The sequence below is a fragment of the Alosa alosa genome, chromosome 12 (assembly GCF_017589495.1).
Source record: "Alosa alosa isolate M-15738 ecotype Scorff River chromosome 12, AALO_Geno_1.1, whole genome shotgun sequence".
NCBI lineage: Eukaryota > Metazoa > Chordata > Actinopteri > Clupeiformes > Clupeidae > Alosa > Alosa alosa.
In genome coordinates this window covers 24,143,122-24,157,949 of record NC_063200.1, presented here as the reverse complement: position 1 = coordinate 24,157,949, position 14,828 = coordinate 24,143,122, and the positions used below count along the sequence as shown (strand labels likewise).

Below are 14,828 nucleotides of genomic sequence, written 5' to 3'. Positions count from 1 at the left end.
GTATGCCTTGGTTCAAGATAGACATATCAGAGGGAACAAATTACTTTTTGTACCCATTTTTCCTGGCCATTGGGACCATTAGTCTTCTGCCAGATGGCAGTAACTGAAAGGATGGATGAAGGGGATGGGTGGGGTCATTGAAGACCTGGATGGCCTTTTGTGTTATGGAACGGCTGTATAGAGTGTGGAGTTGTAACTGCTTTTCTCCTGTAATTTTGCTGGCTTGGTTTACCACCTGAGCCAGCTTGTTCCTATGTTTCACTGAGAGGTTCCCATACCAGGAGGTGATGTTGAACGTGAGAACACTCTCAGTGAGTGATCTGTACACCATGGTCAGAGTGTGCTTGCTGGTGTTGAAGCTTCGCAGTTTCCTGAGGAGGGAGAGACGCTGTCTTGCCTTTTTAAAGATGTAGTCTGCATTAGGTTGGAATGTGAGATCTTCATCTATAATTGTCCCAAGATATTTTAAGTTGCTGACCTGTTCCACATCCTTCCCCTTCATGTTGATGGGCATGAAGTTAGGTCCTCTGTTGCCTGCTCCTCTCTTTCCTCCAAAGCACAGTTCCTTGGTCTTGCTGACATTTAGATCAAGGTAGCTGCTGTCAAACCAGGTGATAAGATGGTTGATGTGTTGAAAGTAGGAAGGGCTGTTGGCATCCTGTAGGCAGGCCACAAGGGCCATGTCATCTGCATATTTGATTAGATGTATAGAGTCATTGTTGTTGTAATTGACCTCATTGGTATATATGGAGAACAGAAGGGGGGACAAGACGCACCCTTGTGGGACACCGGTGTTTAGGACGAGACAGTCAGAGATGGTATTGTTCATACAGGACACGCTGGGGCCTTTCCCTCAGAAACTCCTTAATCCATAGAATGAGACTATGGCTGACCTTCAGGGCACTTAGGCATCCCAGCAGAAGATGGGGCTGAACAGTATTGAATGCAGAGGAGAAGTCCATAAAAAGTACACGGGTGAATGTTTTGGTCTTGTCTAGGTGACTGTGAATTTTTTCTAGGAGAGTGAGAGTGGCATCCTCCACACTTCGATCAGCTTTATAAGCAAACTGCATGGGGTCCATATGCTCAGACGTTTGCAGTTTTAGTTCTCTGCACACTAGACGCTCCAAGCACTTGCATAAAGAGGTCAGGGCAATGGGTCTGAAGTCATTGAGTGACTTGGGGCGTGTTGTTTTAGGCACTGGGATAATGGTCGCCATTTTCCAGGCCTGAGGAACGAAAACTGGTGCTGAGGAACAGCTGGAATAATGCATAACAGAACAGAACAGACACTGAGGAAAAGACACACATAGACACTGAGGCACAGAAACAGAGGAACAAAACAGACACAGAGGCACAGACAGAGGAACAGAACAGACACAGAGGCACAGACAGAGGAATAGAACAGACACAGAGGAACAGAGAGGAGATGGAGAGCCCCTTCAAAACCTATGAACCACCTATTTCTCCAACTCAGGGGCTGATGTACCAAGAGAATAGTGCCTGTTTCATGCTTTATTCGCGCCTTAAAACATGGCATCATTATGTAGACTGTGAAGAGATCGCACATGAGTGAAAAGGTATTTTGCCAGCACAGGAGAGCTGCTTGTCTTACCCAAGCATTAAAGGAAGGTTGAGGGAAAAGTAGGAGTATTATGCGCACATAATGGAGGAAAAGTGTTGATGATTGATTGAAGTGATTGATTTGGTATTCTGGCATATGCTTTGTGGTGGAACTTTTCGCCTTTTTAACCTTTAAACACTGTTCGTTGCTACCCCCCTTTATTTACTGTTCGCAGTCAAATTTGACCGTACAGTTTAACTTGCTCTTATTTTAACATAAATTAAAAATATACACTATAACAATAGTAATAATAATATTTTTTATGTATATATTTTTAAGATTTGTTGCCTCAATGGATGTTGGTATGGTAGTCAGGGCACATACTCAACCATAGTGCTGGCACTTTGTAAAACTTCATGAAGCACACTAATGCACTTCACACTGTTAAACCAGTGGCCTTGCAACCTACACATCAACACAAACAGGTGCCCCTCGTACATCCTTCCATCCACTGTTCATCACAGACACAGGGTGCCTCACTAATGCATCGCCTTTCCATGGGGGCCCCTAATGCAGGGGTCAACCCAAGGTCCCTAATACAGCTCTTACTTTGAGCACACTTCCTTTAGCATCACAGCAAGCCCTTTCACTTCTGGCATTACAGTATAGCAAAAGGAGAAAGCAGTCACCCCACCTGGCCTCAATCCCCAGTACAAAACCTGCACTCTGATTGCATTTTATTTGTAGAGCGCTTTATCATGTACTCATAGCACTGAACATTGTAGTGTAAAAAAGGGAGGCAGGCAGGATTAAAAGTAAAAAGAAAGTAGAATGACATAATAAATTAGGAGGCACACATAAAGTGTACAAGTGTGGAAAGAAACAGACATATGCCAGCATAATTAAAAAGTAAAGTATTACATATATAACTCTGTTTCTAACAAATGCAGACAATACATTTGCCAGTTTACTTACAAGTATAGGCAATATAGGCAAAATGTATTTGTTTGGCGGGTGTGGTTCACATTGGGGGAGAAGTACATTAGTTAAAGAAAACACTGGGCTCCCATAATTTACTCTAAGCTTTCTTGTGGAAAGTATGATTCATGTGTAGAATGGGCACACAAGCACAGGAAAGTTGTAGGAGTGCGTGTATGGAGATGTCTTTCATCTCCTTGATGAAAATGATACTCTTTCACATTCATTTCCTACGATGGTCATTTTTAACCGTAAACAAAAGAACTGTGACCAAGTTGAATAAATAACTCAAAATTCAAAGAAAATTAGTCACAATGAATTTCATGTGTTCAAATGCCTTTTGTGAAGGATATCATAAGGTTCTGAGGTTGAGGTTCATCTTGGGCACCTTGAACAGACCAGCTGAGGATCGCAGCGAGCGGGAAGGGGTGTAGCTCTCCAAGAGGTCGGTGATATAGTTGGGAGCAAGGTTATGCAGGGCCTTATATGTCAACAGTAAGATCTTAAACTGGACTCTCTGGGTAACTGGTAACCAGTGTAGCTGCAACAGTACAGGTATTATGTGGCTTGTGGACTTTGTGCCTGTTACTATCCTGGCTGCAGAGTTCTGAATTATTTGGAGGTGGTGGAGTGATTTCTGTGGAATGCCAGAGAAGATGGAGTTGCAGTAATCAATGCGGGATGTAACATAGGCGTTTACAAGTACTTCTGCACTCTGCTGACTGAGGGAGGGGCGCTGTCTTGCGATGTTGCGCAGATGGAAAAAGGCGTTGCGAGACACATTGTTAATATGGGCAGTGAATGAAAGTGTGCTGTCTAGTATAACACCAAGACTCTTCACCTTGGTGGAGCAGGCAATGTTGGAGCCATCTACAGATAGGGAGAGTCTGTTTTCCATCCTTGCCAGCGTTGTTTTTGAGCCAACAACAAGTAATTCAGTCTTGTTACTGTTCAGTTTTAGGTAGTTGTTAGTCATCCACAGATTTATATCATGCAGACAGGCAGTCATCGCAGCAGGAGGAAGGGAGGCAGTCGGTTTGGTGGACATATAAAGCTGGGTGTCATCAGCATAGCAGTGAAACTGAACATCAGCAGAAAACAAACACCACCAGGCAAATTCAAATCCTGGATACCAGCATGGATACCGTCTCTGCATGTTGTTGGGATTACCACAGCACAGCCATCTAGGCAAAAGAAACGACCTGAAACTTCCCATCATTCTCGGAGAGGTTTACCCGACACGAGCGAGGGAGGGGCTGCTATACAGGGAATCCAGTGACCTGAGAGTCTCCCATCAGTCAGGCATTGAGATGAGATCTCAGGATGAACCTGTTGGCATCAATTTTTTGTCAGTCCATGCCAGGCTGAAGCACCAACATATCCCTTGTACAACCCCAAATCAGAAAAAGTTGGGACATTGTGTAAAATGCAAATAAAACAGAATGTGATATTATACTATGTGATATTACTTGAATGTTATGTTTGTCTGTGGACCTAATTGGTAAAATATGTCTTGTCTCCACCGGGGGATAGTCGGAAACATAATTTCGTAATTTCACTTTGACTTTGACTTTGACTTTGATACAAGTCTCGTAAACCCATATTTAGTAGCCAAAAAAGACAAAGACAACATAACAAATGTTGAAAATGAAGATTCGGATTATTCCATGGAAAATATATGTTCATTTTGAATTTGATGCCAGCAACATGTTTCAATGTTGAGGAACTGAGAGGACCAGTTGGCAGAGTTTTGAGAATTAAATGTTTTCCCATTCCTGCCTGATATAGGATTGCAGTTGCTGGCCATTTCAGCATCTGGACTCTCCCTCTGTGGTTCTCAGCCTTTTTTGAACAAACACCCCCTGACCTCATCATGATCAATACAATTTTGGCTGTTGCATGTTTTTGAATTGAGTATCAAACTGTGCACATAAACAATAGTTATCAGAGGTTTTCCTGAGCCCACACAATGATTTTCTTTACAGAAACAGGTCTGGTTTTGATGCAGTGCCCTCTGAGGTCCAAAAGACCACGGCCATCCAATATTGTTTTTCAGCTCTATCCCTTGTTTGCAAAGATTTCTCTGGATTCTTTGAAAGTTTTAATTATATTATGCCCTGTAGATGATGAACTCCCCAAGACCCTGCCTCTCTGGGATGCTCTTTTTCATGCCCAATCATGTTGCCAGTTACCCTAATTAGTTGTGAAACATTCCTCCTTTTGTTTTCTTTATCATTACACAACTTTTCCAACCTTTTGTTACCCATGTCCGAACTTTGTTGCTGATATAAAATTCAAAATTAACATATATTTTCCATGAAATAGTCAAATTTGTCATTTTCAACATTTGATATGTTGTCTGTGTCTTTTTGCAACTAAATATGAGTTTACTAGATTTGTATATGATCACATTCTGTTCTTATTAGCATTTTACACAATGTCCCAACTTTTTCTGATTTAGGGTTGTACCAATGAAAAGGAACACTGGAACACATCCTCAGCAGCTGCACTAAAGCCTTAGGGGGGAGGGTCGCCATCGCTGAAGCACTGAGGGTAATCACTGAGTCACCAATGACTAGAAAGCATCTCAGATCACGGAGACACACACCGAGAATCACAAGCTTCACTGGCAGATGAGGGTGGACCTAGGGAAGTGAATCGATTCCCTAAAGGCATTGTGGAGACCACCCTAAGACCTGATATCATGCTGGTCTCAGAAACTAAAGAGGTGGTCGGGCAGGATGGAGCTCACAGTTATTGTTACTGTCTTTTTGTCTCAGCCACAGAAATGGCTGAGATCAGAATATGTATTGTAAGCAGACAGAACGGCAAATTGGGTACCTAACTAATTGCTCGCCCCAGAAGAGACATCTTAATTAAATCTACCCAGGAAGGTCACATCACTACCTGCCCCTCTCCAATCTGACCCCAGACAGGAATATATATCCTGTCACTATATTAATCTCCATGAGTGTTTTACATGTAAGTTCATGGTCTTGTCTTCACTTTGCAACACTTTGCTGTGCTGTGCTTAGAGATCTGATGTAACATCCAGAATAAAGAACTATTCTTTTGCAAGTCAGCCTCAAGTTTTACCTGCTCTTAACTACATTGGATCAACTCGGTCAACTCGATGTCTCCATTTGGATTTAAGGAGATGGTTTTTCAATAGCATTCTTCAGCGATTTGCATACACACATATGTGGTTGGTATAAATGGCCATACACAAACAGACATTCTCTTTCCAGCCTACTAATCAGCGTGAGCAAAGTGTGTTTACTGCCTCCGTACACAACTCAGTTCATCCTTGCAGTGTGAATACGGCTGCACCACCACAGGAAAAGGAAAAGGGAGGAATGCAGAGAGTGTCGCAGATGGGAGTGGGTGACGTGCACACTGCCTATTGAAGTGGGGAGCAGGGAAATCACTGTGCAAAGCTTACAGCCTCCTAGGCATGGCTGGGGCATGTCAAAGAGTAGAGTAGAGCTTCAGTAGAGCTTCAGAGGTGACAGGGAGAGCCTCAAGATGGCTATGGATCAGAGGGGACAAGCCGTGGGCAAATCACTCCTGGCCAGTTTGCCTGGGTGAGGGTGGATGAATCGGAGGACCCAAAACACCCGAGGACTATAGGTAATATCACCGATCGATGATGAGTCCAACCAATTAATGTAACTACCATATCATTGACAGTTTGCAAAAGAAGGATAAAAGACAAACACATTTCAACAGAAGAATACGAGACAAAGAAATGAATTCATAAATTCATGAATTCCTCTTTGAAACTGAAGCAACTATGCCATTGAGAGAGTGAGTGGAATCTTTGATTCTTGAACAGTTACCATGGCTATATCTTCAGGGCTAGTTTGCTTCTGAAGAGTATCTCAGTCTTTTTGCTCCCAATAGCTATTCTGTTATTTTAATAGTTCATTAATGGATCCATGCAGCGATAATACACTCATATCTGGATTACCCTGTTTCTCTGGTGAATTGCTGGTTGTGGAAATCAGAAGATGGAATCATTCATCTTAAATGCCGCTCTGTACTGTTCATAGATACAATTGCATGTCAAGTAACAATGTACACAGAACAGCTTGTGGCTGTTTTGCATAGTTTCAGAAACTGCTCCTTAGAAACAACACTTGGGGTTTTGATATTTTAAATGTCTGTTTTGAAAGATATGCACATTCAGTTCAATCTGTTCCCTGTTGACTCTATGTAAACACTAATATTTTGGAGAAAACATTATACTAATATTTATAAGGAAAATGTTGCAAGACATAATCATAATTGTTTGCAAACACAGTGGAAGAAGCCATTTAAAAGTGGTTGAGAAAACCAAAGGAGGTCCATGCCACTGATTTCAAAGCCGGACAGTAAAAACAGTTCAGACTCCAGAGTATTATTCCTGTAGCCTTCCAAGAGCTTACGGGGAGAGACGTTTTTAAAGCGAATAATAAACAATGGATCAATGGCCTATTATCACAATGATCATTTCCTTTATATTTCCCTTCCCCACACTGCAGCTGAAATGTGAAAGCACATAGACCCAGTTGCACTGGATGACCAAGAGGCTTTAGTGGCACGGCTGAAAGGACACAGCTTTGGTCCTGGCAGAGAGCGCCGTGTCAAAGTAACCTTGGAGTTAACTGCTGGAGTCCAAGGATTATTTGTTTAGCTGCAGTTTATCCAGCCCACGGCCCAGTCCCCCAGACCTCAAAAGAACCGGACTGAGTGTCCCATCCCTTTAGACCTTTTTTGTTTTTTTTTAAACCAAGATTCTCTTTTTTTACGATTATCCCTCAATGTTTCTAAGCCATGACGTAAATTGCTTTTTATCTTTTTATAGTTGTATGCTGCATTGCATTCAATTGCACATGTTTGTACATTTTGTGTTTTTACATTTTGTTATGTACTGGACGTCACAATGCTTCTTTTGGATATTTCCTTCAGTGTTTCTCTTTCAAAAATGTTTCTAACCATGCTCAAGGCCACATTGATTTATTGTGGCAAAGGATGCTGGACATGTGCTTCACTAGATCATGAACGATTGTGGTGCAGCTTTAGTACGTACTTTAGTACTCGAATACAAAATCCTTAACATGAAGCAGCATGAGTTCAAGGATAAGCATACCATGCTCACAAGCATTTCTCTCCCTTTGCTCTGCTGAAACAAAATCTACATCCAATTGAATTTGAAAAGGACTCTCTAAGATATCCTCCACATGCCAATATGAATTCTTACATTCTACTACAGCAATGTCAGCAGAATTGATGCCAGAGTCCAAGCTGCTTTGAAGGTGAAGCACTGAGCATATTTTATATGGAGAAATATTAAGAAGACTTTCAAATGTCCTTTTTAAAAAATATTGGAAATTACGTGAGTAGACCTATTTGAGAGAATTACTTTTTTTCATTCGAAAAAATATTAGTGAATACATTTCCATGTAAATGATGAAATTTATTCTTGAAAGGTCAGATCCTGTTAAAGTTATATAAACAGCATTTTATGGTTTATTTTTAAAAAGCAATTCCCTTCTCTTCTCTGGTAGATGCAGACACACTCAAATACTGCACAAGCCCATTCCTGGTAAGTGTTGGCAGAAGACAAACACACACACACACACACACACACACACACACACACACACACACACACACACACACACACACACACACACACACACACACACACATATACTGATTACATTCTCATTACATAACACAAAGGCTATCAGTCTATTTGGTCAAATGTGACATTTTTAGGCTTCGATGGAAGACAGATACCTGACAGCACACATGCTTTTAATTCATGTCATGGCGCTGAGGTCTATTCGGGGTGGGATTCTTTGTTTCCTCTGCCGCAAAGTCATTTATCAACTCCTCATGCACGGTGTGTGTGTGTGTGTGTGTGTGTGTGTGTGTGTGTGTGTGTGTGTGTGTGTGTGTGTGTGGGATGCAACAGGAAGTCGAAGCCAAGTGAGTAGACCCATCTCCCTCTCCCAGACACCACTGCAGGGCATTCTGTACATGTCAAAGCAGTAGAGGTGAATGGAATACTCTCTTTAAATTTTGCCCTCCTTCTTGAAATTCATTCTGTGCCGTGCTTAGTGTGCAGGGGGATCTGCAGAGCTGGGGTTACATGTGATTTTTTAATTAAATGTAGCCATTGCCCAGATTCACTCACCTTTCACCTGCTAATGATCTTAGTATCTCTCTGCCTTTTTATTAAGCAGTTTTTCAGGTATTCTATGTTACTGTAATATTGGCAAAATAACCAGGGCACTGGGGTTGTTTTGTTTGTTGTGGATTTGTATATTAAACAAGGAAGAGCATCATGAAAATCAGACATCAGATGCCATATATTCTAATGTTTTTAGACAAAAAAGATCTGAGGATTTTCTACTGCAAGTAATTACTAAAACTATTGAGCTATTACAGTTACATTGCCTTACTGCAATATACCACTAGATGGCAGTGTCATCTAGTTTAGTGGCAGCAAACCCAAGATAACACCGCTGCATGAGCTGGGCAACACAAACAGAAAAGTACATTATTTTGCTCCATATAATGCTGTCGTCTTGACACTGGTTCTTAATTCCTTAATCAAATTCTTATTGTTTATTCTAGATAGGTAGACTATATAAAAAAAGATAACAAGATAATAAAAACAGATCTTTATTTCATGAGGTCATAAACCAAGATGTCTTGATAACAGTAAAGCTCATCCTTCTTTGTTGCTTTTCCTTCAGTCAATCCACTCTCTCAGAATAGTCACATATGATGCAGTTAGGATATCAGAATATTATTCTGGCTTCAGTGCTCAGTCTGCGCACACAACCTTCTTCATAACTTTTCGTGAATGACTTGTGAGACTGTCATTCTGTGACAACCTCCACAGATCAGTATCTAATATATGCCTATTGCGTAGAAATAAAAAAATCCACAGCTGGGCTTATCTTTGCACAAGCTGCTGCTGGGAAATTAAAATTTATTATGCCACTACAGTGCTTAAATGAGACTGGAGAGTGCGGGAATGAGGAATAGAGCAGAAAAAAGTGTGTGTGTGTGTGTGTGTGTGTGTGTGTGTGCGTGTGTGTATGTTTGTATGTGTGTGTGTGTGTGTGTGTGTATTTATGTGTGTGTGTGTGTGTGTGTTTATGTGTGTGTGTGTGTGTGTGTTGTGTGTGTGTGTGTGTGTGTGTGTGTGTGTGTGTGTGTGTGTGTGTGTGTGTGTGTGTGTGTTTATGTGTGTGTGCATGTGTGTATGTTTGTATGTGTGTGTGTATTTATGTGTGTGTGTGTGTGTATGCACCTGGCACAGTATTTTTTTTTTATCCCACGTACAAGATTTCCCAGTAGCTAAGAGGTATTATTACTCTGAGATTCGGAATACCCAATCCAATTGAAGGCAATTAAGATCTGATTGCCTTGTTTCCAATGTTTTGAATACCTAATTTCTTAATCCTTCTTCTGATTTTCGGTGCTGTCATGATTCATTTGGCATTGGAATCTGAGTAATGCTTAGCCTATAAGAGGCTATAAAGCCTGCTGGGCTTTGCTGTCTGTCACACCCCCTCGGCAATGCCTCTCAAGCAGATTCATCTCCTATCCTGCTGCTGACTGCTGGATCCATATGGGAATAGATCACTGCGCTATGACAGTCCATCGACCAGACTCATGCAGCCTTGCTTTCCGCAACGCTGAGATGACTGATTAAGACCCGCAGTTCTACATCAATGATAACTAACCACATTATGATAATCACAACCTTTTATTAGAGCCTGAAGAACAACTTCTTTCAACTATAGGATTGGGAAGAATGTCTGCGCCTTTTTTCTAATGGTTCTACTACACTGCGACACACAGCATGAGTTAATAGAATTGATGTGCTACAATGCCTCTTCCTAAAACAACACACACACACACACACACACACACACACACACACACACACACACACACACACACACAGAGGTGGAGCAATGGAACAGTACAACTGAGACATAAACTAAGAAATCCAGACATTGCAAAGCCAGGAAACATCTTTCCACACTATTGTCAATATTTAGTTAATTAGGTCAACTGCTACTGCTCTCTGTTATAGTCCTTCAGGATGTTCGTCAGTACTTCTTACCACTTACCACCAGGATTAATGACACTGATATTAGTCATAATATAGCTGCTTAGACTGATGCTGATAAATTAAACAAGTACAAATCATGAAGACCTACCATGGACATTGGACAAGGCACGTGATCAAGGCACAATCAAGGCACAATAAAGGTACAATGGTACAGTGCCACTAGGATACAGAATAACAATGCAAGTAAGTCAAGGGAGGAAGAAAAGGGATAGTCAGGATAGGGAAGAGGGAAGTTGTAAGTAAGCACGTCCAACATAAAGTACAACTAGATAAACGTGTAGCATTAACCCCTTTGTGTCAAGCTGTAGCCGACATAGCAGATGCAGACAAATTTCTGGATACCCAGTAGGGATGTGACATACAGTATGTGCATTGGTATGAGTAATACCCTAAATAAGAATAATTTGTATCGAGATATTAATAATACTTATTAACATAATATACATATCTAAATAGCTTTAAACGTCCTCCATATTAGTGAGTGCAGTGAGTATTACTTTTACCCCACCTAGATGGATTGTAAAATGGTTGTCTTTATTGTAGTAACTCAGTAAATATGAATAAACGGTACATAATAACAGTTCTCTAAATGGCTATTGTAAATGAAAACATAATTCATATAGGGTAATTCTTGAAATGTTGATACATACATTATAGGCTACATTTAGATTTTGAATGCCCTTACTCATTTTATTCACTGCGAGTAGCCTACTTACAATAACATAGACAAAATTACATGACAAATTTCACAAATGAATTTGTTGGTTTTGCATATATGCAACCAATATGTGTGTCTGTCAGTAGAATACAGGTGTGTCTTTTATAACAAGAATTCATAAATGATATGGATCACCGAGAGTAAACTCTGACCTGCATGTGAAGAGGTAAATAGCCTAAGGGTGGAGAATGCTCTATCTCTGGTCTCTGAATTCTGTAACTCAACACTAGTTTGTCAGTCAAAACGCACCAACTTAGTGAAGTTATTTCTAAACCATTTCTAAAAGCTGTAATTGAGTAGGCCTACCTGGTTGAGTCCTATAGGTCCTTGGTAATGGCTACTCTATTTAGGCTACATAAGTTATACATTGTTACATAAGTACAACATTGTTCATAACCAGCTGTTTGGCTACTAGTCTTTATCTTTGACTCTACACTAACGTAGGCCTACATTCATTTAATAAGGGCGTTATGAGTATCCACCCATATTTATAATGTCATTAAGTGCACAATTATCAGGCGTACACTGCTGTTGATTAATGCTTTTTGAATTCAAAATTAACAATGCACATATTCATATTTCATATCTGACTATTGCTTTACAAAAGAGATATCTAATTAGGTTACTGTACTTAACAATATGCCTAAGTGGGACAAATGCAACAACTTATGCGAATGAACTTATGCTTATACTTATTCGAATGAACCGGAGGTTGACGCAATGCAACATGAACAAAATATTTCCCCGCCCAACATTACAGTAGGATCTGTCTTATCCCGCATTGCGTTGACCACATTTGGGAACAAAGTAGTACGTGCACAGGATCACATCCTCTACCAGCTACCAGACTCACGTGCCCACTATTCGATATTTAATGACTTAATAACGATTATACGATTGTAGGCCGACGCTACGTCTTATTATCTCTCCTCCCCTCCAGTCTGAGCGGTAGACGGAGTTGAAACCATAGGAAACAAGTGAAATGAATAGTGAGAGTGAGTGAACTGAAGACTTCAAGTGACGGGAGTGAAAACAATACAAGTAAGCAAATCTGGGCATATTCTCTATCTCTATCATAACTAGTCTTCGAGCCAGTCTCGTAGGAAAAGTTTTACCAGACTGTCGTTTACTTAAATGCGTGCGGTGGTTCACGGGATTTTACCTCTGGATTTTACTGAACTTTGTTGTGGAGCCAATCTACGTCACGAACAGCAGTATTCAGCTAGCTAATTTTCGACGCTATTCTAATGACCATTGGCATGTCAAATGAGGGGGGGGGATAGTAATGTTTTGAAATATCTATGCAGAGAAAACTCACTCTATATCCCGTTATGAAAAATGCAAAGTAAGTAACAGTGACATTAACATTGTCCAGTTAGCAGGCTAGCTAAGCAGTTACAACTTTATTTTTAGCATGCAACAGCCCACGTTTTGAAAGGCTGCTAAGCTTTGTCTAAAAGCATTAAACCACCAAATCTATTTGTGTAAATGTCCTCATCTGTTCAGTTTTTAATGCCGAGTGAACAACTTGCCTGGCGCTTTGTTGTTGGTAGAATTACACTCATGACATGAGTGAGTAACGTGAGTTTGCTTGGTGCGGTTTCGAGGGGCTACTTGAACTGTGTCCCACGGAGTCCTCTTGGACATCATGCTGCCAAGTCAATCAGGCACCATGCATGCTCTCTGAAGCACTAAATTAAGTTTCAGCTGGTCTAATACTTGGATAAATATATTAAATAGATGAATGCAGCCTAAACAGTATGAACATACTGTTTGTATAGACAAAGAGAAATGTATTCCCACATATTATACTTTGTCTATGTTTATACTGTCTATTTCCTATTGTAGGCTAGATAAATATAGCCTCTAAACAGTACACACAAACAAAGATAAATGTATGTAAACTGTTAGTAAATAGCCTAAGTGTTGACTGAACCAAGCTCTCAAGTGTTTTTCTCACTTCAAGGACACTGTCAGTTTAATTCTACATTCCAACAGATGCTTCAGTTTAGTCATGCATTTGTGTCATCCTAATGCTGGCCGAATCAAAGAGAGGAGAATTGATCTGGAATGGCATCACTATCATGTATTTTCTGAGCAAGCTTACCTGAATCTACTGGTATATGACCTTTCAGTGTCTGTAGGATTATTGTAAAGGTTACTTAATTCTTATGCCAACTTTCATTATTCATCATATTGAAGTTATATTGAATATGGCTTAAAACATTATAGGCCTAAGCATTGAAGACACTTTATAGATCAACCTCTCTATATCTTTAATCAAATATCTGTAATGTTTCAGAAATCTGAAACATTCAAGGGTAGGCCTGGCTATATAGAGTATATATTTAAAGATATTACAATTAAACCATGCAAGGGTAGGCACTAGGCAGTTGTGCTGTCACTGGCATTATATGATGATGTAGATACATAGATAGATAAATAGTTTGTTTACACATTTAAATTACAATTTTTTGATTGTTTTTTGATTTTTTGATTTCATGATATTTTGCATGATATTGTCATATGGTACATTATCGACATGTTTTTTTGATAATTATATTGTGCATCATTAATGCTAATCATAGGTCCATAGGTCTTTTGGCATGAGAATCGCCTCTATTGAAAGTTGTGGTGAAATTAATAGAAGTCTATGGTATGTGAATCCTAATGTGTTGACACAAAACATGTTTCATCGGTTCTTTTGCAGAGTAAGCGGAAAGACTATCAGGCCCTCTCAATCTTTTTTCTTTTCTGGGAAGTCTTATTCATAACATACCATGCAGCTTTTGCCAGCTATAGAACATAAATCCAAATGATTTCTGTGTAACAGTTGGCTGTTATTGTTACTTATGAATAAGGTAGTGTTACTATCTTCAGTATTTTTTGTCATTTATATGTGTATTCAGATATACCGGAAATTAGTGGGGTAGAGAGAGAGTGACTTGGAATTACGAAATAACCACATGGTTCAGATCTGTGGTTGAGATGTTGCCAGTTGCACCACAGTTTCATATTACAATCTTTTAACACTTTCATGGACTGTAAGTTTAAATAGTGCTGTAAATTGCTTTAGAAAGTTTTATTTTTAGCATAATTGAGAATTTTGAAAATTTAAACTATTCCTGTGGCCCTGTTGATGACATTCTACCTACAGTTGGACATGTAGTTTCACTGAAACATAGTGGCTTACGCTAAGTGGGGTTCTCAAAATTGCATGCAATTTGAGGTTCTTTTGAATGTTTTTAGCATGATCGTTTAATGTAAATAACTGCCTGTTGTGATAGTGGACTATCACATAAAATAAATACCACATGCTTCTAAAGGGGCTTGCTACCAGATAATATGTGGCCATGCTTCTGTGTGACGTGATAGGGCACTCTTAAACTCCCTCACACCTTATTGCACCGTGGTTGAGTAGTGGC

At 40.0% G+C, this 14,828-nt stretch overlaps 1 protein-coding gene across 1 annotated transcript in view; it reads left to right on the top strand.

Moving 5' to 3' along the window:
• Positions 1-12,202: 12,202 nt before the first annotated feature.
• The window catches only part of pam (peptidylglycine alpha-amidating monooxygenase), a 53,658-nt gene continuing 51,032 nt past the window's right edge, over positions 12,203-14,828 (top strand). The window contains exon 1 of the mRNA XM_048258394.1: positions 12,203-12,444. The gene's annotated coding sequence lies outside the window, so the exon portion shown is untranslated. The remainder of the gene's footprint in view (positions 12,445-14,828) is intronic.